Source organism: Zootoca vivipara, chromosome 6 (assembly GCF_965207765.1).
Source record: "Zootoca vivipara chromosome 6, rZooViv2.hap1.1, whole genome shotgun sequence".
NCBI classification, from domain to species: Eukaryota; Metazoa; Chordata; class Lepidosauria; order Squamata; family Lacertidae; genus Zootoca; species Zootoca vivipara.
Window position 1 is genome coordinate 18,620,328 of NC_142589.1, and position 23,548 is coordinate 18,643,875.

Sequence of the window (23,548 nt, forward strand, 5' to 3'; positions counted from 1 at the left end):
TAACTGTTCAGACCTCTCAGGTCAAGATACCTCAAGGACAAAGTCGGGTTTTGTTGGTCATTTTGGTGGACCATCTCAGTTTTTTTTATAAAAAATGAACAACCACCTTTGATTTGAGTTGCACCATAATAGTTTCCAAGAGAAATGACTTTGCTTCCTGAATTGTCAATATGTCTACAGAGGGGGTCACTAGAGAGTAGAGTTATCAGGTGTTTGCCCACTAGGACCAACATGATGTTTTGAAACATTTTGGCATGTCCATTTTGACCTTCTACGGTGGTTTTCTTCTTCCCTTTTCCCCTCTTCTCTCTCTCTCTCTCTCTCTCTCTTTTCCATCCCATCTCCATTTATGTGCCTCTGCTCCTGAACAAGGAAATATTGGCCTTGATCTCTCTTCAATCACAAAAAGCCTTGGGCTTTCTATTTGTAAAATGGGGCCAAGGATAACATACTTCCCAAACTAAGAATGGCTAGCAGATGATCATCATCATGGTCGTATCCAAGCTAAAACCTACTCAGAGTACACCAGTTGAAATCGATGAACATAAGTTGGTAATGTCCATTGATTTCAAGGGGTCGACTCTGAGTAGGACTTTGCCAGCAACTCCTTCACACTGGATAAAGCTGCTCTTGATAAATGGGGACAGGAGGAGGCCTCTCTGTTGTACCACTTTTCTCCTTCATATATATATATATATATATATATATATATATATATATATATATGTAACATCTGATTTAGGTTTACTGAAATAACAACAGATGTTTATCTTGTATTGTGTGGCACATGGTGCTGGAGCCCATAAACCCCTCCTGAAGATTGAACCGCTCGCCTTAGACACTTAGGGGCTTTGTTCCCTTTTTCTTATTCCTTCTCCCCCTCTCCCCTCCCAGCTTTCTCTTGGTGTTTTTATTTCTTAGCCATTTAATCTGCTACCAAAGAATGTATAAGCATCACATTATAGAGCGTGAAACAAGGGGATAGTGAGGGGATTTTCAATACTTCCTTCCACTGAGCTGGAGACTCTCGATGGGGTAACCTTACCTGCCGTTTTGGATCAGGAAATAATGACAGGGGCATTCCATAACTTCCTGAGAAGCTTTAGTCTGCAGTCCAAGAGGAGCCCAATAGGAACGACCCCCATGGAGATGAATAGAAGTTACTGTGGTACAGCTTCTGTTTGCTTTAGGCCAGCATGGAGGGTCTTTAATGGATCGTGACCATGGTGATGGCTGGGAAGGGCTGTGGCTCAAGGCAAGAGCTTCTGCCTTGCATGCAGAACGTACCAGGTTCAATCCCCAGCACCTCCAGGTACAACTGGGAGGGATTCCCATCTGAAATCCTGGAGAGCCACTGCCAGTCAGTGTACGCCACACTGAGCTTAGATGGCGTCAGGTGCTTAGATGACTCTGTTTAAGGCTGCACAATGTAGTCTGTGATGCATTGGGGAAAGGAGATTAAGCAGGCCAGCAAGTAGGAAACTTAACTGCTGCTGCTTGAGGGTCTGGAATCTGGATCTAAAAGATGATATCAATGGGGATCAGAGGGTGGAGCTCTGGAAAAATGACAGGGTGGCTGCAGCCACTCCCATCAAGGCAGTGCCAGAGACAGCTGCCTCTCTTTAGGATGAGCCTTGTCTGCCAATCCTATTTACAGAACATGGAATCAGTTTCAGAAAATCTTATTCCTGACCCATTCACATTTATTAAGAGCTGCTTTAAAATCTTACTTGAGTTGGGATAGATTTTTGTTTTATTCCCACCCCTACATCTTCATTTCTGCACCACTTTGTCATTTATTTCTTTTAATGCCCTGATGAAAGCTCATCAGGGCATTTTAAGTGCACATTTCATATTTTAAATATATATATATATATCGTATATTTCGTATTTTAAACACACACGCGCGCGCACACACACACACACACACACTTTTGTATACCATTTTGACGAATGGATGCATATCTGTAAACAATTTACCCTAATAATAAGCATTTCTATATGTCATTTTCAATCATATAGGCATTTTGATGGAGATCTTTGTATGCTTTCTTTAGCTGGAAACTGCATTGCAAAATTCAGAGAATGGTGAATTTCAGAAGGTAGTGGTTGTTTCGGTTCATGTATTGCACCAGGAGGTGTGGATTAAGGAATTTTGCAGCAAACAATGAACCAAACCAAATTTATCCCTCATCCCTATTGGAGCTTCCAGCTCTATAACCTCAGAGGACTCTCCTTCCACCTTGGGTATTTTGGTGGGGGCAGTGTTTGCAATAAATTAAATAAAACATACATTGCCAGTGTCTTATTCCACTTAGAATAATTTAGTAAGATGACCAGGAACGTTCCAGTCCACTGGGAAAAAGAACGAGGATTCTGCACTTTAGAATCTAAAACAAAATAATCTTAATTTCCTGCTTAAATTTCAGTAGGGTGTTGAGTTAAGTGGGATTTGCTTTTTTGGATAAACATGCCTGGTGTGTTTATGGTTGTTTTATTCCTGTTTTTGTGCTTCTGTTTTAATGTTTTTTGGTAGCACTTTTGAGTATTTTTTCTGGAAAAGTGTTGTTGTTGTTGTTCGAATGCTGGAGGAGAATGCTCAGGTTGAAAGAAGACAGCCAAAAGTTGATTGATAGTTCCCAAAATGGGATGGATGGTTCCTCATTGTTCCTTTCAATGGCTCTGTATGAAATTGGTGGCTTGACCAGATCTTTCGTACAATAATAAAAACCCATTGGGTTGTATCCAGCAATATTCCTATTCAGAGAAGACCCATTGAAATGAACAGAGTTGAATACCTCAAGTTCATGAATTTAAATAGGACTTCATTGGCTACAACTCTTCATATTTGTGTCGGAGCAGACACCTCCTCATTTTATGTTACTCTTCCTTGTGTTGTGTATTGTGTTGAACTTCACTGCAGCCCTTCAGGGGAAGCACCCCTTCCCATTTTACATGTAAAGACCCAATGTGGAAAATGAATTGCTTTTGCTCAAAATCCAAACAAGGAACCCAATCTGCAGGGTTGTTTATTATTTAAATACACCCATTAATTTAACCCACAAAAGTGTAATTTATTGATCTACTCAAGGTTAGCCAGCCTTACAGTGGTACATTGGGTTACAGATGCTTCAGGTTACATACAGACGCTTCAGGTTACAAACTCCACTAACCCAGAAATAGTACCTTGGGTTAAGAACTTTGCTTCAGGATGAAAACAGAAATTGTGTGGCATGGTGGCAGCGGGAGGCCCCATTAGCTAAAGTGGTACCTCAGGTTAAGAACAGTTTCAGGTTAAGAACGGACCTCCAGAATGAATTAAGTTCATAACCAGAGGTACCATTGTATATTCATTTTATATAATTCATCACTTTCTGTCTGAGATAAATGCAGCGGTAGCTGGTGCTCTTTGGGGCCGGTAGAGTTAGGAACCCCAACTCCTTCCTGTTGAGTTCTCCAAAAACAATACTGAGATCCCAAAGGAAGAAGATGACAGCAGGTGCCACCTATCGGACTAGTTATAAGTTAGCAGGCAGGCAGACCAAGGGATGGCCGAGATCAGGCTGAGGCTGATGGAGCAGTGCCCCCTTTGCCTCGATGAACCAGCCAGGGCCAGATTAAGGCCTTTAGATAGGCATCCCCAACCTGCGGCCCTCCAGATGTTTTAGCCTACAACTCCCATGATCCCTAGCTAACAGGACCATTGGTCAGGGATGATGGGGACTGTAGTCCAAAACATCTGGAGGGCTGAAGGTTGGGGGTGCTGCCTTTAGAGGTCCTAAGCACATAAAAGATTTTTGTGTCCTCATATATATTCAATTCAAAATATAAACAATACTATATAAACAGCCATAGGAGCCAACTCCTAGGGGACAAGGGGTCTTCAGCTCCCCCAATAAAATATGAGGGGGTTGCCCCCCCAAATTTGATGGGCATTCCCATTCAAATGGTGTACATGCACCACATCATGTGATCAATTATGTGGGGGTGGGGCTTACCTGGCCCCCCAATATTTTATTCAAGTTGACACCCCTGACAGAATTACATTTTTATGTATATAGAAAGATGTAGAGTAATTGGTTCCTTACATTACAAAGGTTGATTATTTCCCCCTGAATTAGTTTTTGTTTAGTTTTTGTGTGTTCTTCTATAATATGTGATCTTGCCATTCATAGCTGAATCCCGTATCCTGAATAAAATACAATCAGATGGAGGGGGGTGGGGGACAGGATTTTTTATTTTCCCACATGGAGCTGCTGCGATAATTGTAGCTGTGAATTCATTGATAACCACCTCACCATCAATTCTTTCTTCGCACCCCTTCAACTAATTCCAAAGGAGCTTTCAAAGCATCCTCTGGAATCTTATATCCTGTGATTTGCTAGGGTGTAAAATAAAATAGAGAGAGGTGCCCCACATTGGTGCTGTTGAGTTGGTGGCTTTCCACCTGTTCAGCATTGACTGTGGCATTATGATAGAAAGAGGAAAATGATATCGCTTAGAGTTCAGGACAATCTGTGCATCTAGTTTCAGGAATTAAGGGAAAGATACCCCTGGAAGGAGAAAAGAAACACAAATAATCTCATCCAGTCTTTTGTCAATTGCTGACAAGTTCCCCTCTCCTCTTCAGAATAACAACACAGAAGTGGGTGTGGTTTGGGCAGTTGGGGGCGGGGTAACCTCAAATCCTTTAAGCTGTGTTTGGCATTTTGCAAAGCTGAGGTTGATGTGGATTGTGCTTGACAGGTAGTTCCCCTCCCTTCTTTTCCCTCGACTGTGAAAATTTAACAGGGTTTTTCTCTATTAAGGAAGTTTGTGTCACTGTGGACCAGGTTCCACACATCATGCAGACAAAGGCAAACCCTTGTTTGGCACTGGACAAATGCTGAACAGGAAGTTCAACAGTGTATCAATGTGAGGGAGATATGCCTCCAGATGTTGCTAGACTACAGCCCCCATCATTCCTGATATTGGCCCTGCTAGCTGAGACTAATAGGAGGTGAAGTCTAGCAACACAGAGAGGGCCCCCAGGTTCCCCATCCCTGTTCCCCATAGTATCTGTCCTTCCTAGTTCTGCTTCCTTCATGGTGATAGGGGTCACCTGCCCTACAAGGTTCCCATGTGACTGTCAGATATAATATAGTAGAGCTGACAGGTTTCAGAACAGAGTTGCAGCCCACTGATATGTATGCACATGTCTAGTGTAGGTCCATCAGTTTCAATAGGTCTACTCTGGGTTGGACTTAGTTGGGTGAAACCCATAATCTGGTGGTATGGTTGCTCAGGGGCGTTGCGAGCTCAGCAGGCAAGACACCGTTGCAGACACTTTGAACTGGCCCATGCCTGCAGCCTAACACAGCACAGCACATTCAACTGGTAATGGAAGAGAAAACTGGAGAGTTGTCATGTGACACTAGGTAATATCAACTAGCAGATCCCCCCCCCCCATTTTTGACGTAATCCTACTTGAGCAACCCCGGGAACTCTAAATTTCGGTGTGGTCCAACAGCTGCTCATTACACACTGAGATGTCAGAAGGGATGAATGATGAACTAACTGGGTGCCTTCCATAAGTGTAATATTGATTAGCTATGGCTGTGGCATCTGCCAATCAGGACAGCCCAGGATTCAATGCAGCACATATCAAGAGTAGGGAACCTCAGGTCTGGGGATCAAATACAGCCCTCCAGACCCCCACACCTCACCCTTGAAAAGGCCTCACCCTTCACCAGCCTCGCTTGAACTTTAAGCATGCAGGGTTTTTTGTCCGGTTTGAATGCATTCTTGAACTCTGGTCATATCACTTGCTTGCCTGGTTGGAAGACAGAGGGGTGTGTGTGCGTGTGTGGATACTTTGTATAGCATTGCACAGGTTAAAATTTGCTCCACTCACTTTTGCCACCCCTCCAGATAGCTCCGGGAACATTGTCCAGAAGAAAGTAGGAATATAGGAATCTGTCTTATGCTGAGTCAGACCATTGTTCCATATCACTCTGTATTGTCTACACTCAGTGCTGGCTGGTGGGGTGGAAGGTGGGGAGCCTGACAGTAGGTGGCGCCAGAGCCAATAATAGGAAGAGCTGCAGCCAATGACAGGCAGAGCCAACTAATTCTAGTTTTGTTCTCATCCTTTTCCCTGTTGAGTTATGCAATGGCAACACTGATACTAAGGCAGAGGAAGCTGACAGGTAGGGACAACCCCTGGACTTGTTTTAAGTAAGTAAGTAAGTAGGCAGGGGACTGACTGAGGGCAGACTGAAGTTGGTGGGGCAGTGCCCCACTTGCTCTAATGAACGAGCCCCCTCTGTCTACACTGACCAGGAGCAGCAGTCCATGGAGTTCAGGTAGAGGTATCTCTCAGCCATACCTGGAGATGCTGAGGATTCAACCTGGAACCTTCTGCAGGCAAGGCAGATGCTCTGCCACTGAGCTATGACTCTTTCTGTAAGACATGGGAATGTTCAGCCTTATGCAGGCTGAAAAGGGTCCTCCACTTCTGCCATAGATAGAAAGCATATAACGTCCTCAGTATGACCGACCTTCTACAGGTCAAGACCAAGTTGGGTTCTTGGAAGTCTCTCTTAGATGGGTTTGAATCTCCCCCTCCTCTTCCCTCTTTCTTCTCCTCTTCCTTCCACCTCCTGCCCTCCCTCCATAGGCCTTGACAGAGCCGCAAACACTCTTAAATGAGAGATAGTGGCTTCCATCCAATGAAGTAGCCGCTTAATCACCGACCATCGTGGGAAAAGCACAAGATGAGGCCCGAGAAACAGCCCATTGTCTGGGCAAGATTAAAGCTGCAAAGGCCGTATTGTCTAGCCAGCGGATAAATCTTCCTACTGTCACTCAAACACTGAATTAAATTCCCCTTCATTTCTAAAGGGGCTTATCTGTCTTGAATGGGCTGTTACGCCACAAGCGTAAGGGAACATTTTTTAAAGTGAGCTCCTGTCTTGGGCACCTTCACAAATAAGAATGTCGGGGTGGGGGAGAGGAAGAAGGGACGAGGAGTCCTTCGAGATGCCAGCGTGGTACTCTCTGCATGCGCCTTTGGCATGGCTCAGAAGGAGGACAGAAAAGGGCCGGTGTGTGTCTGTCTGTGTATATGGTGGTTGCAGCATCCACTGCATAGGAAGCTACCTTATACTATACTGAATCTGGCTATTGGTCCACCTGGTTCAGCATTGTCTACTGTGGCTGCCAGCAGCTCTCCTGTGTTTCAGGCACGAGGCAATTCCCAGCCCTCCATGGAAATGCCAACGATTGAACCTTTGACCGCCTGCATGCAAAACAAGAGCGCTACTGCTGAGCTATGGCTATTCCCCAAGAATGCCATCTCTGCTTCAGGCACCTATCGCCATTCATCTGCCTTCATCAGAGGAGCATGACTGGGGTTCTTGATTGCACATGAAGGAAGCTGGGAATTGTAGCTGTGTGAGGAATAAACCACAGTTCCCAGGATTCTTTGGGGGAAGCAATGCACTTTAAATGGATGGTGTGGAGGTGACCCATGCCTTAATTTAATTTATTTTTTTTTTACTAGATGTTTCTTTTGCTACTCATTTAGGCCAGCCTTTAACCCAGGAGTCAATGGGTCCTGACCAGGTGTGTGTGTGTGTGTGTGTGTGTGTGTCCATGTCCATGCCATGGGCGCTTGACCTCATTTTTGTCAGTCCTTAAATCCTCTTTAGCTCCCCATTCTTCCATCCCATCAGAATTCCTGTTCATTTCCTGCTTATTTTCCCCGGCTTTCTAAAGTGCTTCCTTCTTCTTTCTATGTATTTTCAGAACAATTGGAAGGGGGAGTATTCTCTTTGATCTTTAAAAATAGCAAAAAAAATGCCTCTTTTAGTGTCACTGCCCTGCTCTGCAGAGTGTGGAGCCCCAAGTAAAAAATAAAATAAAATACCCCAAATGACTTAAGTGATCTTACAGGTCTATGCATGTCAATTCAGGTAACTGAAGGCATAAATAAAATGGGATATAAATGCAGTCACTAAATTAAGGAAAGCCTGTTGAGTTAGACCAGATACCCATCCAGTCCAGCATCTTGCTCTCAGAGTGACCAACCGGATGCCAAGGGGACGCGCACAAGCAGGACTAGAGTGCAACAGCAACTCTCATAAGAACATCAGAATAACCTCCTTGATCAGGCCAGTGGCTCATCTAATCCAGCATCCCTTTCTCTCAGTGACCTGTCAGAAACCAGCAAGTATGATTCAAGCACGAGAGCCCTCTCTCTCCCTGTGATTTCCAGCAACTGTTTTTTGGGAAGCATTGCTGCCTCTCAACTGTGGAGGCACGGTATAGCCATCATGGCTAGAAGCCATTGATAGCCGCCTCCTCCATGACTGTGTCTAGTCCTCTTACCCATCCAAGCTGGTGGCCATCACTGCCTCAATACTTTCAACTCCCAGCAACTGATATTGCCTCTTAAAGAGGAGGGAGGAGATAGCCATTGTGGCCAGTAGGCACTGAAAGTCTTCTCTCCCATTAATTTCTCCAATTGTTTACCCTCCAAAGTGTGGAGGGTGGTGGGGCCAGGTGACAGCATTGTGGCAGAGGGTACAGGCAAATAACATCTGCAGAGGGGCTGAGTCTTAAAGTAATATCTACACTACAATACTTTTGCATGTGCCTGTTGGGATGAAGAAGCCAATACTGCTACCATGCTAGCTTGTCACAACATGGCCATCAGTGGAGCTCTTCTGCTTGGAAAACCTCTAGAGTTATTGGCCTTCTTAAAATGATTAATTCCATTACCACAGTAGTGGAGAACCTCAGGCCTAGGGGCCAAATCCAGCCCTTTGGGCTTCTCTGCCTGGCCCATGGGTCAACTTCAAGTACAACTTGGCTGGCTGCAACCCTATGTCCCCCCCCCCCGGTCTATTTATTCTGAACTGAGAATTATACAAAGGCAATATCCCTCCCCAAATTCTACTTTACAGATATTCACACAAACTGAAGGCCACTGTGCTCCAATGGTCAGCAAGGGGCTCACATCATTCTTCATTTAAGACCATTTCTATACCACTTAATACATGAAATATACATGAGTGATGTCCAGCAATTAAAAAAAACCCCAAACAAAAATGCAAAACGGTGCAATACTAATTAATGAATATTGATATCTGCACTGTGCTGGAGTACTGATGGTAACCCCTTCATCTCACAGGGCTCAATACCTCTCAGCCTCTTGGCTGTCGCCCCCCAGGACCTAAACCAGCTCCCAGGTCACCCTAAAATTCCTCACAGCAAAGAGCACCCTCTCAACTTGCTGATCTCATCTGGGTTCCTTATTCTGCAGTTTGCTGGTAGAGACCTAGGTCTAATGATGCTTCCTTAAGATGCCCACTTAAGACGTCCTATTCCACAATCAATCCATTGCACTCAGGGCCAGTCCTCCAATGAGGAAGGGTGAATCAGCCACCTTGGGTGGCAGAAACCCCCATGGGTGGTGCCTCAATGGGCTCCCAGCTCCCCCCACTGCTTCTGGCACCAGCAGAGAAGTGGCACCAGCATTGACACTAATTTCCAGAGAGATCTCTTGGGAACCTGCCACTGTGTCACCTAGGTAAGGGATGCTTCAGCGGAGGAGGTGTGGGGGTGGCATGGGGGGAAACACTTCCTGTTTCAGGGAAATGCATTGAAATGTGCCAGATGATCAGATGATTAATGGGAAAACAAACAAATACCTTGCAAGAAAATGAGGGAGTTTATTGTTGTATAAGAACCCGCCACGGCTAGCAAACAACTCAGAATAAAGGCTCTATATGGACTGGACATAGTCTATCCTCTTTGTAAGGAAATAAGGAGAAATACTCAATAAACAGGTCACCGGGAGTCATTGTTATTTTATATTTAAAGGTCTAATCCTTGCAAGATTTTGCTAATTGACATTCAGGTTCGAGTTCAATATAACTTTCTCCAAGGCACTGAATGTGGGCTTTTTGTGAGGAAATCCCCGATGAACATTTCAAATAGTTTTTGAACAGCACCAAATGTCAGCAGTGGTGCACCTGCAAATTCTGTTTAAAGCACAGAGAGCATTCTATGTGGCCTTTGCTAAACACCATGCGAAGAACGGTATGGAAGTGATTGCATAGGCAAGGACACACCTTGGGGTACCAATGACAAACTTAGTTGGTCTCTAAGGTGCTACTGGAAGGAATTTTTTTTATTTTGTTTCGACTACGCCAGACCAACACCTGTAACCTACCTGTAACTACACCTTGGGGTGTTAGCATTAGGAAACCTGCCGCTTATACTTTTTCCTAGGGCTCGAGTATATTGGATTAAGAGGACTCTGTTTTTAGGACTTGGTAGATTTTCCGAAGGGTGAAATAGGATTCTTTACATCCTGTAGGAGGGGACCCCTTTGTCGTTGGGGTTTAAGGCTCTCCTCCCCCACCCCAAGATCCGTCTTTGCAAAAGTCTATCCTTTTTAGCAACCAAAACCATTGTTTTTAACAAGTGTGCTTACACCTGTTTAGCAGCTTGGTTTAATGATCTGGAAATAGACTGAAAAGAGCTGGCAGGAAAACAATAGCCCATTAAAGAATGCATTGGTTCTCCCCACCCCATTTCATTTCCCCTCCGCAAGGATTGCCAATGTGAAGCCCTAGAGATGATGCTGGACCACAAGTCCCATCTTCCCTGCCCCCTGCTTGACGGCGCTGATGGGATATGTAGTTCAGCAACATCTGGAGGTCACCAATTTGATGTTTCAGTGGAAACTGTCTAGAAAGAGGTTGATCTGTCATCCCCTCATTTAAGGCCGTGTTTCTGACATCTGCTCATGGATGGATGAGTCTGTCCATTTCAGATTTTCTCATTTTCCCACTCTTAAGTCCATTTCTCCAAAGTTCTGCATCAGTTTGTGATTATAATTTTCTTTTAGAAAAAGGTCTCATGAGAATTTGCCATCATTTTACTGCACATTGAGTCAATGATTGCATGCAATTTTCCCTGATGCTCCAGCGATTTCTCCTAATATATTGCATTTTACTACATTAATTTCACTATTACGTCCATTTTATGCTCACTGTCTCCCAATAAAAATAATGTACACATTATTTTGTCGACGAACGGCATCACTAAATCCTTGAAAGTGCAGAATTTGAAGGACAGCTGGCTTTCAGGCTGAATATCGTTTTGGGAAATGAATTGGGAAGATTTACATTAAAGCCACCTGTGCCTCATCTTTAGAATGGAAGTCAATAGAAGAACATGCATTAAATTGGGCATCCCCAAACTGTGGCCCTCCAGATGTTTTGGCCTACAACTCCCATGATCCCTAGCTAACAGGACCAGTGGTCAGGGATGATGGGAATTGTAGTCCAAAACATCTGGAGGGCCGAAGTTTGGGGATGCCTGCATTAAATCAACACCAAACTTAGCCTTAGCAGGTTGGGGGCTCACACAGAATTGACTAAAAGGCAAGTAAGAGGTGACATGATTTAAGTTTGTAAAACGATACATTGCAGGGGTGGAGGGTGTGGATAGAGAATATTTTTTTTTATCCGCCTCTCGTAACACTAGAATGAAGTCAAGGAAACTGAATGTTGGAAGACTGAGGGCAGATGGAAAAAGTTTTCTTAATGCAGCACATAGTTGAAGTGTGGAACTCACTTGTACAAGAGACAGTGATCGCCACCAACTTGGATGGTTTTAAAAGAGGACTGGGCAAATTTTCAGAGGCCTCTGAATACCAGTTTGCTGGTATACCAGTTGCCCTTGTGTCGGATCCTGCTTGCAGGTTTCCCACAGGGATCGATTTGGCCAGTGTGAGAACAGGATGCTAGACTAGCATCGCCCTTTGGCCTGATCCAGCAGGCTTTTCTTATATACTTAAAACAAATATATTATTGAACAATTTTAACAAAACACATTATCAATCAATATAACCAATTACATTTCCCCCTTTTTATACCCTCCCCTTCCTCCCTCTCACACCCTCCAAAGACTTCTCTCAGCTCCCCCCTCTGATTTGTTTACACGTGTTATTCTCTGCATGTTATAAAGTTGCTCATATCATTACTTTATCTATCCTATGTTCTACTAATAAATTGTGGGTGTTTATTCAAAACCTGCCAAGGAGTCCAAGTCCTTTTGTTGTCTTTTTAAATAGTTTGTAAAAACGTCCCATTCTTCCTTAAACTCACAATTGTCCTTCTCTCGTAGTTTTTGTGTTAACTTTGCCAGTTTCTTATAGCTCATTAGTTTGGCTTTTCTTATATTCTTAGGACTCATCCCCTCCCCCCGGCACAAAAATATAAGCAATATTCATGGCTGGAATTGTTCACTTAAAATGAACTCAACCAGGCTTGCTTTTCATTGGGAATGTATAGGATTGCGCTGGAAATATGTTGTTAACTCCTCTGAGAACACACATGTTGGCTTTTAATAATAATAATAATAATAATAATAATAATAATAATAATAATAATAATAATTTATTTGTACCCCACTCATCTGGCTGAGTCTCCCCAGCAGCTCCCAATCGAATATTAAAACAATACAGCATTAAATATTAAAAACTTCCCTACACACGGCTGCCTTCAGATGTCTTTTAAAAATAGGATAGCTGCTTATTTCCTTGACATCTGTTGGAAGGGTGTTCCACAGAGCGGGTGCCACTACCGAGAAGGCCCTCTTTCTGGTTCCCTGTAACCTCACTTCTCACAGCAAAGGAACCACCAGAAGGCCCTGAGCGCTGGACCTCAGTGTCCGGGCTGAATGATGGGGGTGGAGACGCTTCTTCGGGTATACAATTCCCAGCACCCTTCACAAACTACAGCTCCCAGGATTCTTTTTTAATGCGGGAGGTGCACTTTAAATGTATTGTGGGTGCACACATGAGGTACAGATGGCGTTAGATTTTTTTTATTTACAAAAGTACCCTTAAATCATCCTATGTTTCAGACTGACTGGAAAACTTTCTTCCCTCAACTTGAAATAATAAGGTAGTTCCTTTCTATTCTTTTCCCATTCCAAGCAGCTGGGCGAGGCTTGCTTTTGGGTTAAAAATTTGAAATATCTTGGAAGACGAACAGGAAAACACTTTTAAAAAAAAATTCATGCCACGCTACTTTTAAAGTCAATTTTATTTAAAAATCAAATAAGAAGCAAACAACCTGGCAAGCCCACGGGACGTTTATGTCCTGCGGCTTAATGGCAAGAGTCTTTATACATCAAAATGCAGCAGCTTTCAATAACAAAGGATGAAATTCACCAAACAAATTGCCTCTCTCTCCTCATAAGTCGTGCACTCCTATGCCAGAACGAGAAAGATGTGTTGATAACATTAAAATCATTTGGTCCTCAATGAACTGTTAATTCCCACCGAGTCTCTGACCTGCTGCGTCTGTAGTGAACAGCATGGTGCGGGGCACAAAATGCTTTGTGATTGGTGTATTTTATTGCACTCCTTCTCTCCCTCTCTTTCCCTCCCCCCTCTCTTTTTTTAAAAAAGGGGGTAACAAGCAAATGCCACTGTCAAATTTTTTGGTAGGCAGCTCCAAGAACTGCGAGGAAATTATTCAGGGCCATTTAATGAACATCTTTTAAGAGCAGTCGCATCCCTTGGCGATGTCGGACAAGGCGGCAATATGATGTTGATGTTTAAATGGCTTGTGGGGAGGGGAAAGGTGGCTAAAGTTGCTGCAGTTCAAAACAGGGACAAGAGTTGCGCCTCAGTGTCTGCTGTGGAAACACCTTTGTCAAGAAGGCAAACATGGGTCTCGTGTAAAGTGGTTTCTGGGGGCATGATTCATGTGACTGGTGGATTAGTGGAAGCTTATCCATCAGGGAAGACTGGTTCGTACTGGGATCCGGTGGGGAACCTGGGCGGAGCTAAGGAAGTCACATGGGCAGAGCTTAGGAAGTGGCTGCTTATGAGGTCCCCAACCTCTTCCCTTGCAAATAGAGAGTGGACACTTCAGCAATGGCTCGGCGTCTTAAAAACATCTAACTTTGGTTCAGAAGGGTATGCCCTCCAACGTTTCTCTGGTGCCCTATTCCAGTGATGGGCAACCTTTTGAGCTTGGTGTGTCAAAATTCGCCCAAAAACCAAGCATAACTCGGGTGGTGTGTCAATTTGAGAAAAACACACACCATAATTTCGTGATATTTATAGTTTAAATAACAAAAATGTATAATTGTTTCCCCTTAAAAAAAGGAAAAGTGGGAGGAAAAATTATTAAAGTTCTTTAAAAAAACAATTAAAAAATACTTTAAAAAGGGGGGGGGCGAAGGCAAAACCCAGAGGTCTTTCCCAGTGGGACTCTGGGCTCAGGCCTTCCTCCAACGGGTCTGCTGCTGGGGAGGTGGGCTCGGGTTGGGCCTGTGCCTCCTTGTGGTCCTCTTCAGCCCACCTCTCCCCTCACTCGGCTATGCTTGCGTGGCGGTGGGGCAACAGGGAAGGGTTTCACCTTACTTGGGTGTCTCTTCTCTCTTCCCGGGATGGCGGCGAGGTGGCGACGGCGGCAGCAGCGAGGTCAGGGTCGGGGTTCTCCTCCCTCCTCCAAGGGCCCCCTCCTCCCCCTTGAGGCGGGGGCGGCGGGGACGGCAACGGAGCAAGTGGACCCCTGTTCTCCTTTGCCAGGGCTTCCTTTTTCCTCCTCCGGCCTCCAGAGTGCCTCAAGGCCATCCGTCAGGTTCGCGGGGTGGGGGTGGGGTCCAGCAGCTCCCTGGTTGCTGCACTGGTGGCCCCCAGTGTCCGGGCGGCGGCGGTTTCGGTAGCTCGGGAGCCCGTCCAGCAGCTTCTGCAGTGCTGGTCACTTTCAGGAGCTCCACGGCTCCATGCCGACCGCCATCTTGCCTCGCAAGGCCCCCAGAGACGCGTCACCTGTGGCATTCCACCACCGGCCAGAAGTGAGGTCTCAGCATGCGGCTGCGTGTCACCGAAAATGGCTGTGCGTGTCAGTGCTGACACGCGTGTCATAGGTGCGCCATCACTACCCTATTCCTTATGTGTTTGTTTGTTTGCCTGTTTGTTTATACCCCACCCATCTGACTGGGTTGCCCTAGCCACTCTTGGCGGCTTCCAATGTATGTGAAAACATAATAAAACATTAAACATTTTCAAACTTCCCTATACAGGGCTGCCCTCAAGATGTCTTCTAAAGGTTGTATAGTTACTTATCCCCTTGGCTTGGGGTGTGTGTGTGTCACATAACTCCATACCCTCCAACATTTCCCCGATGGAAATAGGGACGTCCTAAGGAAAAGTGGGACAGTCTGGGATCAAATGAGCTGGATGGAAGCAGTTTACGATGATTCTTAACAATAGGCTTGTCAACAAGCTAGAACGGAGGCCCAGAACAGACTGATCTCCTGCCCTTTTAACAGAGATTTGGCATGCAGACACCAGCAGGTGCAACTTTTCATGGCATGAAGCTAAATTGTTATCACCTGCTAATAGCTGCCGGATCAAAGTGCTCCTTTAAAGGTTGGCAAGCTCAGCTTATCAGAGAGATGTACTGTAGCTGAGATAGTTGCTGGAAAAAGGGCAAAGAGGAACACCACTTATAGCCAGTCCTTGGAAAGGTAAGTTTCTGCCCTACAGAATATTCTGTTCCTCGTTTCCCCGAAGACTTAATTGTTGAACAAACACACAGATGCCAGTCTACTGCTGTTTGCTTACGACCAGGTCTGGGAGGTTTAAATTCACATTTGCAGTGGTCAAACTGGTGCCATGTTAAAATCATTCCAGATTAATTAACCTGGAGTGTGTGGCTGCACATCTGAGTTCTTTTCACCTGCCTAGTCACAGAGTAAGGCTCTCGTTTATCAGGGAGAACTCCTCATTCCTTGATACTTAACTCTGGAGAGGGGGGACTGCACTTTTTTGGTTTTTGGGTGACATAGTAGCAAATTTAAGGATTAGTTGCTGACCACGCTTCTGCTCCTTCGGCTGTTCTAGGAGCCAGAAAGCTGAATGGGGCTAGTCTGCCCAGCCTTGCTGTTCTTTCCATGCATTCTGAGAAGCACTTCAGAAATGACCAAAGGGGAGAGAAAGTTCTGGTGAAATCTGTGTCTCTGTGTGTGAAATTCATGCTCCTGCTGCCAGTGCTATCTGATGCCACCCAACTATTCCTGATTTCCTAACATCATGAAGTTTAACTAGTACAGCAGAGGGTAGGGACTCTCTTTTCCCCTTGGGCCATATCCTTAGATCCCCCATGAGCCAACTTCAGCATCAACTCCAATATCAGCTGATGCCACAATAGTGGCAGGTGATTGGCAAGCAGGTTGTCCCACCCACCTGTCAGCATCGGCCTGTGTGGAAGGGAGACAGCTGGACCAAGCAAGCTTCAGTACTCCACCCCACCAGCTGATGGGTGGAGGGTTCAATCCTGCTTTGTGTAGGTAGGCACAGGGAACTCGTATAGCTTAGCTGAGCTTAACATCAACTGATAGACAGGTGGGTGTGGTTTTGGAAAAAGAGTCTCCCAGGCCAAATTGGAACCTCTGGTGGGTCAGTTTTTTTGGCCCGTGGGCTGATGTGGGCCTAGTGGTTCCCCATCCTTGTAGCATAGCATCCTATTTCCAGAGGAAAGACAGATAGGTAGGTACCTTTGGGAAACCTTCAGCACAGTATATGTGGTGTAGTGGTTAGGGTGATGGAACACCCTGGGAGACCAGGATTCAAATCCCCACTCACTTGGTGACCTTGAGCCAGTCACTGTCTCTTAGCCTAGCCTACCTCACAGGGTTGTTGTGTGGATAAAACAGGGAAGGGAAATACCACGTATGCCACCTTGAGCTCCTTGGAAGAAAAGTGGGATAGAGCTCAGGTCAGGCATCCCCAAACTGCGGCCCTCCAGATGTTTTGGCCTACAACTCCCATGATCCCTAGCTAACAGGACCGGTGGTCAGGGATGATGGGGATTGTAGTCCAAAACATCTGGAGGGCCGAAGTTTGGGGATGCCTGGCTCAGGTAGATAAACAAGGTAGATCAACTGTCTCATCAGTTTCCCCCCTAGGCAACTTCTTTCCAGCGTTATGCTGCTTTCCAACATGGAGGCACCTTTTAATTTAATTTTATTTATTTATTTTGCGGCTGCTAATTGTTCTCTCTTCCATGGGTGTGTCTTAACAGAGCAACCCTGTGTGTGTGTGTGTGTGTGTGTGTGTGTGTGTGTGTGTGTGCCTGTTTGGAAGTAAGTTCGGTGACACTTATTGCTGGGGACGTGGGTAGAGGATCCCCGCTGAATCCACACTTGTGACTGTCACCTCAAACTTCCCTTTCAACTTCAAACTCGGAGGAGGAGGAGGAAAACCCCATCACCAAATCTAGATCCAAAGCTCTTTACTCAAGTTAGAGAATTTGAGTTGGACCCCCAAAGGATTAACAAACAAACTGCTTTTGAGCTGCTTTGTTCCCCGGTGATCTAATCAGATGTTAACCTGAAGTTTATATCCAAGCAATCCTTGCCTTATGATAGTGATTAGACTAACCCTCCGAATGAATAGACCACAAAAAGATCCCTATGGTAACCCCTCGCATTGCATTCCTCAGGCGGGCTCTGCCTACTCTCTCTAATGGCATTCTTAACTCGTCTAACAAACGGCATGCTAATTAGCTGCTTAACCAGCCACCGCTCCTTATTAGCAGGGTGGGGGAGCCTTGAATGGGGTGACCTGGGGAGAGGGGGAATATGCACATCGTACTTTTTTGGAGCGGGGGGGGGGCGCGCCCTGAAATAATATTCATAACAATAAAAAGGTTGATTTGCCCAAGATGGGTGGTGTTTTGTAATTACACTTGACATTTCCTTCCAATTCTTCTTCGTTTTTGCATCCCGGTAGGATGCAAAACTGTCAGGGTTTTTTTTGGAGGGGGCAGGCAAGAAAACTTGGCTCGACAGAAGTCAAGTCTGTTTCAGAGTGATGGGTTGTGCCCAATGATAGTTATACTAGGAGTAGACCCATCCACATGAATGGCCAGGAGTTTGACTTGCTCAAGGCTGCCATTACACCCAGGTACATCATCTACAAGCAAAGACAGCATGTGGTCTTGCTTTGGTGCCATTGTGTTTTTTACCCCCTTGTAACTGTGTGCTTGTTTAACCAAGCAATTAATCAACTAAAATTCACACACTTAATTAACTGAGATTTCTTTAATCAGGTGACTGCCCTGAGCCAAAATGACCATTAGTTGATTTCTTAAAAGGTTAAAAAGGGTGCGCAGTCACAGGGAGCTTTTTGGCCCGCCAGATGTTGCAGAACCAACCCACATTAGCAAGCACATCCAATGGACAGTGATGTTGGAGTTCAACAACAGTTCTCTTATCTTGTATGCATGCATTCTTTGGCTGGGGAACCACATCACAAAATTCAGAGGACAGCTGCGTTTTGTTTTGCTTCTTGTATTGGAAACTGCAGGTTAGGAAGGTTGCCATTAAGAAGGAATGGAAACTTCTCCTGTCTCTCTACAGGCAGAGGACTTTTGCAATGAGGCCAGGGGCTGCATGCCTACCTGTGGTGTAGAGGCAATTAACCTCTGAATATTTGGACAATCAAGGAAGAGCCATTTGGGGAAAGGGGTGTAGCTCGTTGTTAGAGACTTGCATGCTGAAGGTCCCAGGTTCAATCCCCAGCATCTCCAGGTAGGGTTGGGAGACATTCCCTGCCTGAAAACCCGGAGAGCCTAGGCAATACTGACCTAGATGGACCAGTGAGACTGATTCAGTATAAGGCAGCTTCCTATATATCTGTATCCTTTGTGCAGGTGAATTTTCCAGCAGCACCTGATTGGCTGCTTTGGAAACCAAATGTTGAGCCAGGTAGACCTTTCTCTAATTTAGGAAGGTGAGTCTAGTGTGTGTGTGTGTGTGTGTGTGTGTGTGTGTGTGTGTGTGTGTGTGTAAGTTAGGAGTTAGGAAGACTCTGAAGATGATGAAATGCTCTTATGCTTTGGATAATACTATCTGAATTGTAGCTGAGGCAGCCCCAATTTATTTAACCCATTTGCCAACATCTGTAAACTCAACTGGTGCAGCATTTCATAGGAGAAGGGTTCTGTTTCAGTCCAGAACAGGTCCCAGTTTTGAGGTCTCGGTTTTTTAGTAAAATCAGGATTTTATTCATCACATCTGTTTCCCTCTCTTGAAGAACTGAGAGAAGTATATGTCGGGTAGTCATTTCTTTTTTAATTTCCCAAGAGCCTTGTAGATAGGATTTTTTTTTAAGGGGGGAGTACTTGTTGGGGGTGGAGCCATCTAGGTCAGGGGGAGGAGCCTGGAGCCAGGTCAGAGATCAGCAATTGTCAGACTCTGGGGCTGTTGATGCTGTTCATGGTTGCTCTATAAGAAAAGTATTCTGTTTTATCTGGACTCTCCTTCATTGGAGGTTTTAAAACAGAGCTTGGATAGCCATCTCTCTAGAATTCTTTAGCTGTGATTCCTGCATTGCAGGGGGTTGGACTAGATGACCCTTGGGGGTACCTTCCAACTCTACATTTCTATGGTTCTGTGTTGTACAGCAACAAAGAAAGAGCGCTCTTTTGAGCCTTGACCCCAAAAGCAAATCAAATTTAAATTTCCAGACCTTTTATTTCCCCCCAGTGGTTTACAATGCAGTGGTACCTCGGTTTACAAATTTAATCCATTCCGGAAGTCCATTCTTAAATCAAAAACCGTTCTTAAACCGAGGCGTACTTTCCCTAATGAGGCCTCCCGCCGTCGGTGCCCTTCCACTGTTCAGATTCCGTTCTTAGACCGAGGTAAAGTTCTCAAACCGGGACACTATTTCTGGTTTTGTGGAGTTTGTAAACCTACTGGTTCTTAAACCGGACTGTTCTTAAACCGAGGTACCACTGTAATCTGTAGGGTGGGGTTGCCAACTAACCCAAGGAAAACCAGCCCATTCTGCTCTTCTGCATTTAACAACAGCTTAGTGGGCTATCACAGAAGCATGAGGATAAGCATTATTACTTTGCTAATGCCTGCATCTCAAAGCTGCACTCGTCAGTTAAGAAGGTTGGCTATAGTGTGTGTGTACACACACACACAAAAAAACCAGAATATTGGCTCATCTCCACTTTGCAGATGAAGTTTTTCCCATGAGGGCAGATGTGTGTGTGTGTGAGCTGCACAGGTTGTTGTTAAAGGTAGGGTAGCCAGAGTCAAAGGAAGAAGGGACACCTATATTTCAAATACTTCCATAGGAATCAAAATTTCAGCTGATACAGCTTCTAGCTTTAAAGCAGTTAATGTATTACCTTTTTAAAAAAGTGATTGGTCCTTTCACTGCCTTTACTGCACTGGTTGCCTCTAAGAAAAGAAAAGAAAAAGAATTGTTCATAGACCAGAACTTCAGCAAGTGAATATACTCACTTTAAATCAGTTGTTTTGCTTTTATAAAAAAACAACAACTGATTGGTGCTTTCACCTTCTTCCTAAGTTAGTTGCATTCTCTTTTTTTAAAAAAATAATGCAAGCTAAGATAATAAGAGCGGATGTGTATGATATATTTCTCAGTCAGAGTTTTTTTTGGTGGGTGGGGGAGTGCTCATCCCTAGCGAAACCAAATCTTCAGCATGCAAGCCAAGCTACAGATATATTTAGCATGACATAAATCGGGGGGAAAAGAAAAGAGTAAAATAATACACTCTGTTCACTACCCAAATATGTATTCCTCATTTAATCACTCCTTGGCTAATTGTCTGGCAGAGACCCTGTACTAATAGTCTGTGGTTCACGGAGAGTTTTACCCCCAGGGAACAAAGAACACTGGCCACTTACAAGGTTATTAAAAGATGTTTGACTTCTTGAAAGTTTGCAAAAGCAAAGTGTTTTAACATCTGTCAAGAGAGCTGTTGTGAACTCAGCGTTGTCCCTCATGAAGAAGGGAATGAATATGCAATTGAAGAAAATGGTTTGGAAAAAAAATGATTAAAACATAGTTGTTGGTTGTTGGTTCTACAAATGGGGGGGGCAGGGGGGCCATAAGAACAGCTTGCAGGATCAGGCCTAAGGTCCATCTAGTGGAATACTTTCTTCTAACAGTGGCCAGCTAGATGCCTTTGAGAAGCCTCCAAGCAGCAGTTGTAGTCTTGCTACCTCTGATTGCCCCCTTACTAGCAACCCCATCTGGGGAGACCACTACAGCGTTTGGGTCTTGCTTGTGGCAGAAGCATATGGCTGACCACGGTGAGGACAGCATGCTGGACTTATATGGCTCTTTGGCCAGATCCAAAGTTCTTACGTTAATATAAGATGCCTTGAAGGCAGTGCCGGATTAAATTCCTGCATTGCAGGGGTTGGACTAGATGACCCTTGGGTGCCTTGCAACTCTACACTTACCGTATGATTCTAAACCCTGTGGAGGCCCCATGGCTGCTGCCCTCACAAATAATCTCCGAATATGCTCTTGATTTTACCGACCAACAATTTCAATAAACCAATTTTATTTCAAGACCAAATCATCATTATTATTTTTATCCATTGTTGTGGGGCCCATAGGTAATCCGGCACTGCTTGGAGGGTGACCTCCACACCCTGTCTAACCCACTAGGCATCGGACTCTGTGAAATAAGTGAGATGCTTTCCTGTTCAATTTCTTTGGAGAGTCCTATTTGATTAGTCCCTGTTCCCAAAAAAATGATGATGGTGATGAAAGTTCCTAATTTATTGGAATAGGAACTTAAGAGAGGCTTGTTAAGAGTCATGCGGTCTGAGCAGAGCAACCTACTTTGACCTCACTCATTGAGCTTCTCAGGTAGACTAGAGAACAAAGGCTTGATGACCTAGTTCCTTCCAAGGTGAGCTAAGCCTGGCAGGACAGCTTTCTCTATGGTATTAACCCCTTCATGTATGAATTAGACCAGGCATAGGCAAACTCGGCCCTCCAGATGTTTTGGGACTACAACTCCCATGATCCCTAGCTAACAGGACCAGTGGTCAGTGGAAAAAGGTAAACCTGCTTTCATTGCTCTGCCAACTTTTAGCTCTGACCTTGTTCACCACTGGCATATGGTCATTGAGCTGCCAAAGTTTTCCCACCCCTGATCTAGGTCCAGAGGAAGGGGTTAAGTGCTGGTCAACTGGCACCTCTACTTAGGGGGCGTCTATTGAGAGCACATCTCCCCTAGTGAATCACTTCCTGGCTTGTGTTTCTCAAAGCCCAGCGCTCCTAAAACTTTGTCCTGTTGAAGCATCTTCCTGGCTTGCTCAGTTGTGTGAACTAGGTTGGTGGGGGGGGGGGGAGAGAGAAGGAAAACGCAACTTGGGAGGCCCTCTGTGAAGGCATCTTATTATCCTACCCCAGATGGCACCAGCTGTACTTTTGGGCTAACACTCAGTGACTGGAGCTTGCGCCAAATATGTGCCTGGAGTGGGCCGTGCATGCAAGGCTCATTAAATCTATATATTTAACAATTAAAGCTTGAGCATGAAACGGTATGGAATGAACCTCATGGCAAAGCTAAACAGGAGCCTCCTTGGGTACAGACAGGACAGAGACACACGGATCTCTCTCTCTCTCTCTCTCTCTCTCTCTCTCTCTCTCTCTCTCTCTCTCTCTCTCTCTCTCTCTCTCTCACACACACACACACACACACACACACACACACACACACACACACATTTTTGGGGCCCACACTTTGCGTGCAAACGGATTTCTGGCCTTTTTAATGCTTTGCCCGTTGCTAATTCTCAGTTATGCTAATGGGAAGGCGACGTAGACAGGCCGGATTTTGAGGAGGCTAAAGGCTGCCCTACTGATATCATGTAAATGCGAGGGAAGGGGGTGGAGGTTAGGGTCAGTGGCTAGCCTTGTAAACACCACCTGATCTGGAAGGACATGGAGCTCGGCTCTATTCAGGTATTCGGGCCTTTGTCTGCTGATATAACACTTGCCTGTCAGCCCCGCGGTCAGAGGTTTAATCTTTTCTTCTTCGCGGGCTGAAAAGGTCCCAGCGCCACATCGGGACGACACACTGGCTTCTCATTCTCCTTCCCTCTGGAACGCAATCACCGGACAACTCTGCTATAATTCACTCCCTGGCCAGCCCTTTGAAAAGGTGGGCTGCCTCAGCACTGTTAGCCCAGCAAGATAAATCGTGTAGTCGAAATTAACTTCCATTGAAAGGAAGGGGTGGATAAAATGCCGGCTGGTCAGGCGGAGCTTGCTAAAGAAAAGATGACTAGAGTTGATAAATGTCACGGTGGATAATTTGGGGGCTGCGATTAAGATCTTATCTAGGTAGGAAGTAAATAGAAAAGACGCAATAATTATATATATATATATATATATATATATATATATATATATATATATATATCCTGCGCAGGGAATCTGGGCTTTATGAACTTGTGATTTTTTTTCTATTTCCCTCCTTCCAAAAAAATTTTTTTATAAAACATTGCCCCAAATATTTATTATTATTGTTGATGGCTTAAAAAAAAAATGCCCCAAAGGTGTTTTATATAGATGTATTCTGAATTTCACCTTGAGATGAATAGCACACACGCCTTCACATTTTGAGTACCAAAGAGAGTATTTCCCCCCTTTTTTCCTTTCCTTTAAAAAAAGGGATTA

General features: G+C 44.8%; 1 protein-coding gene across 5 annotated transcripts in view; it reads left to right on the forward strand.

Moving 5' to 3' along the window:
- PRDM16 (PR/SET domain 16) overlaps positions 1–23,548 on the forward strand; it is a 474,533-nt gene that overhangs the window by 37,296 nt on the left and 413,689 nt on the right. The window contains exon 1 of one of the 5 annotated variants that reach the window (XM_060276170.2): positions 707–15,549. The exons of the other annotated variants lie outside the window; for them this stretch is intronic. The gene's annotated coding sequence lies outside the window, so the exon portion shown is untranslated. Of the gene's footprint in view, positions 1–706; positions 15,550–23,548 lie in introns of those variants that run through there. 5 annotated transcript variants of the gene reach the window in all.